Source organism: Echinops telfairi, unplaced genomic scaffold, assembly GCF_000313985.2.
Source record: "Echinops telfairi isolate 266 unplaced genomic scaffold, ASM31398v2 ScPeMD7_7467;HRSCAF=8505_1, whole genome shotgun sequence".
Classification (NCBI taxonomy): domain Eukaryota; kingdom Metazoa; phylum Chordata; class Mammalia; order Afrosoricida; family Tenrecidae; genus Echinops; species Echinops telfairi.
The window spans coordinates 8322909-8328074 of NW_022111368.1; positions in this window are offsets into that span (position 1 = coordinate 8322909).

A 5166-nucleotide genomic window follows, 5' to 3' on the forward strand; every position below is an offset into this window, starting at 1 on the left:
GAGAAGTTCATGAACTGGGGCTCCTTGGGGTTTGGGCTGCTACCTGATATTTCTGCTAGTTTCCGATTATGTTCGCTTATTTCTCTGCGGCACTGAATATCTTTAATTGTGTACCAAGAATGATAGTTGACACATTATTTGCAGAAACAACTTGATGCCTACGATGGTAGTATCTTCCATATGATGATAGTATGATGATAGTATCTGCCTCAAAGGTGAGCCAGAGGCAGCGGAAGCACCTAGATTCAGGAAAGGATTGTGGAGTCCCACTTAATCCTAGCCCCAATCGAAGAACAATTAGTTCTTGCCATATGGCCCTGCTCGATACGTGCCCTCAAGAAATAAACACAGGCGATATACGGGTGCTACAGCAAAGTGTGGTGAAGAAATTTGATGGTGCTAAGTATTTCAGACAGAATACCAGCTGGGGCCTTAAAGGCTTGTTTCCAAAAAAGCAGCCATCTAAGAGAGACATCAACTAAGTGCACATTGAGGAAGCACACCAACATGCAGGATCCATGGTTTATAAATTATATACTCCAAATCCAAAGGAAGGAGTAGTAGCAGAGCTTACCTGGTGAGATCTGCTGTGCAGAAGGCTATGGATTCAGTGGAAGCCCAAAACACATTTGCAGGATGTACACAGGGAACCAGCCTCTGTTGATTTCCCTCTAACCATCATTGAGGGATGGGAATAACCTGGTTGTCAGATAGAGCGTATTGGAGAGATGACTATGGGAGATTAAAATGTTCAAGCCAACTTGAATGCTCAAACCATGTCACTTGGTCTCCCCTCTGAAACACTTTGGGCTTGGTCAGTTTTTTATTTTCTGTGTTTTATATATATCTCGGTTGTATTTTGTCATTGTTGGTAGCTTTCTTGACAATGTGTTATTCTATGTTTTGGGGTATATGAAATCCAGGATAGAGAAACCTATAGAAACAACAACTAGAATAAGGATTCCTGGGGGTGGGGTGGGGGGCATATGGTGGAAAGAGAGGTGTGTGATAGAGAAAGGGTTTTCCCCAGGTTGTGCCCCCATATTCAATATCTATACACTTGGAGTTCAGCTACTTAAAGGTTACCTCCCTCAGCGTTTCAGCCATCTAGAGCAGTCATATTCTATTGTCTATCCCACCCTAGGATAGACACCCTGCTGATAAGGATTTTGGATTGCTTCCCTGAAGGAGAGCCCAGAGACGAGGTCAACCCAACTCAAGGAGGAACAAGGTTAGGGTGCGACCTTGAATCCAGGGTCTGCCCATCTTGTCACATGTTTGTCCCTAGGGCCTCCCCTTCTTGCATGGACACCCCTAGCTCATTCCCTTCCTGTTGCATGTATGCCTATTGGACAACCCCTTTCTGTTATGATGTAATTAGGGGGACTTGCACATCCCCCAAAATGTATATAAGCTGTGATTGGAAATATAGTCTCTCTTTCTCTGTGTAGCCCTGGCTACTGAGATCATGGCCGTCTGGGAGGAGAGCAATTGCATGTTTTATCTTGTCTGATGTCTCTTTGATTTTACCCCTCAATTACACAACCTCCCCTTGGACTCGATTGTGGGGGCTGATACCCCACAGAGGTAGTAAGAGGGAGCTGATGTCAAGGACTTCAAGAAAGAAGAAAATGTTTTGAGTCTGACTGTGGTGGCAATTGTACAACACTACTCGATGTGACTGAACTATGGAATGGTCTGACATCTGGATTAGCTCTTAATAAAATGGTTTGGGGAAAAACCAGAGAGAGAGTTATAGGATCAGACATTCAGAGGGCCATTCTACCCTGTCCTGTATGATTACTAGGAATCAGCATCGAAGCAAAGGCAATGGGTCCGTTTGAGAGTGCCCCCTATGATGCTGCCAAAATTATTTCTCTGCATTTTTACTGTTTCTTTCAGATCAGCAAACATGCCTACAGGAAAGGTGGCTTAGTTATAGGAATTTCTATGTTCTCCAGGATCTTATACAAGTAATGTTGTATGCACTGCTTAGCTCTCTAAGTCTTGAAGTGGATGTTTAAAATATTGGTCTATATTTTCTAGATGTTCTCAGAATGAAATCTGCTTAAAGTTACCTGTGTCGCTACTTTTGGAAATGGACATCTTGAATTACACTTTCCTAATCGTAAAAATTTAGAAATGGTTGTGTTAGTTAGTTGACTAGAGAAACAAATCCAGGGAGACACTCATATGTGTATAAGAGAGAACTTTATATCAAAGAGCAATTGGGCATTAAGAAAACATCCCAGCCCAGTCTAGATCAAGTCCATAAGTCTAATATGTCATTATATCCATATGTCAATACTAGTCCATAAATTCCTCTTTAGGCTCACACAGTCATGCAATGATGCTGAATGCAGGAAGATCACAGGACAGTTGGTGGAAAGTCTGTGGATCCAGTGGTGGTGGAAGCATCTCAACACTGGTGAGAGTCTCCATGTGGCTCCTCCAGCTCCAAGGTTCTGGCTCTATTAGCTTAGCTCCATGTGGCTTGTCAACTGGAATGTCTCGCAGGAGAGTGAGTCTATCTGGGCTCCACTGAGCTATTTATCTCTGTTGTACCTAAAAATGAGGTGATTAAGCTGTGACCTGATTGACAGGCTAAACTCCACCCACTCACAAATCGACACCAGATTATGTAACTAACCTAACGGTGAACATTTTATTTTTCTTCTTTTTCAAATTAGCAATTGTTGATCGGCCTTTGAGGTTAAAAATTCAATGCATGTGTGTAGGAAATTTCAATGGTAGGAATGTCATACAATGAACTGGTGTAAGTCCCATAATGGGTGACTCTTCTAAAACTTGCAAATGAATATTTTTTCTAACCTACCCAAAATGTCATTGCTGATGAAGATCATTTTAGCATTTAATTTGTCAAAAGTGTGATATAATTCCTTCTATATTTCTACAACACAAATAGATTGGTCACACATGTTTCAAGGTGCAGAAAACAAGTAACAGCTCAGATATTCTGTCTAATAGAAGTTACTGAAAATATAATAATTTTTACACATGACTATATTTATTATTGAAGGGATTGAAGCTTTACAATCCCTTTAGTCATAATTGCCCCCCCCCCAATTGAAAGCAACCAAGATATCTTTCAGTAGGTGAGTAGATAAACTGTGGTACAGCATCTACTTGAGTATTAATATAATCAGCTGTAAAATGGTGTGGAAAAATGCAATCTTGTCTAAGCCACCTACATTGCTACTTCTGGAAGTGGAAGTCTTGACACTTTCATGACAGTGAAAAATTAGCCATCAAGATAGGAAAAGTCACAGAAGAAACATAAATGCGTATTGCTAAATAAGAAGAGTCGTGATAAGCTATATACTCTATGATTCCAAATTAAGACACTCTAGAAGATTGAACACTATAAAGACAGTGATTCCCAAGGGTCAAGGGTGTGGGAATAAGGGATAGGTGGTCCACAGATTTTTAGTAAAGTGAAACTATTCCATAGGGGTTGACACATGACATTACATATTTACCAAAACCTGGTAGAAAAGAGAGTGAACCCTAATGTGAACTATGAGCTTTTGTGCATAAGAATACATCAATATTGGTCCATCTATTCTAACAAACATACCACAGGAATACAGATGTTAATAAAAGTTAGTAGCATGTAGGATAAACAGGAATATATGGGAACCCTACTTTCTACACATTTTTCTATAAACTTGAAAATACTAAAATATATATATATATATATATAAAACCCATTAAAAATCAAATTATTTATTTGTAAAAATAATTTTACTATTAAAGGTTAAAATTTATATATGTATATATATCATGTGTACTTAATTATTATTTTTAACCAGATTTTAAATGCCAAAAGCTGATTTAAAAATGACAAAGGGGTTGAAAAGCACCAGAAGGCACTAGGGAAACACTTCGTGTTTGACCATGATCAAGCAATGGCTTTTCTCTCAAAACACATACCCACTCAGCCATCTGGTGATGTAGCTGTGGGCCTCACTCTGACAAGGTTGCTAAGTCGGCGTCAGCACATGCGCACCCCCCAGTGGTCAGTTCTAGAAATGTTCTGAAAGGCTAGGAGAACTGACACACAAGTGCAGAAGGCTCTATAAAGGAATTGTGGGGACACAGGTAACCTCATTGACTCCTTAGGCCCAAACAAGGCTGTTGAAAATCCATTCTTCACCTGTTATGAGAGACCCTGCATGTTTTGGATTGAATTATATCCCCTTAAAATATTGTTCTACAGCCTGATCTCAATGCCTATAGTTAATAATCCCATTGGGGAATGGGTTGCCTTTGTTATGTTAATGAGACAGGGTGGGCGGAATATGTCTTGAGTCAGTCTCTTTTGATACATAAAAGAGATTGAACAAGAAAGGAGAGAGAGAGAGAGAGATGCCAAAACTCTGGCAATCTCCCAGGAGCCAGGAAGCCGAAGCAGAAGAGGCATTCATCAGAGAAAGATGCTCCAGCCAGTGTGCTGACTGTGCATTTAGACTTCGTCTCGTCGACTTTGAACATGTGATCAGGAGAGGCCAGTCCCTGGAAAGGGACATCATGCTGAATGAAGTAGAGGGGCAGTGAAAAGAGGAAGGTCCTCAACAAGGTGGACGGACATAGTGGCTGCCAAGGTGGGCTCGAGCAGCACAACAGCGGTGACGAGGGGGCCAGTGTTTCCTTCCGTTGTGTGTAGGAGAGCTTTGAGTCGGAACCCACTCGACGGCACCCAGCAACAACGACAACACCCACCTGGGAGAAAATTCACGTCTGTTGGTTCACATCAGCCACTGGTGGTGTTTCTGCTGTGGTAGCACTAGATAACTAAGACAGAGTTTTGTACCGAGGATGGAGTACTGCTCTAACAGATGCCTAAAGTGTGGATGTGGTTTTGGAACTGGGTAATGGGTCGAGGCTAGAAGAGCTTTCAGGATCCTAATAGTAAAAAGCTGTGATTGCCTTGAGAACTGTTGGGAGGCTTATGGATGTCAAAGGCAATTCTGGTGAAGGCTCAGAAGGAAGTGCAGAGAGCTATACCCTTGGTATCAGCTCCTCATATTTTCCCTCGCTCCCTCCTGAACCCTTGATAATTTATAATTATTATTATGTTTTCGTGTCTTACGCTGATCGATGTCTCTCTTCACCCAGTTTTCTGGTTCCATCCCCCAGGGAGGG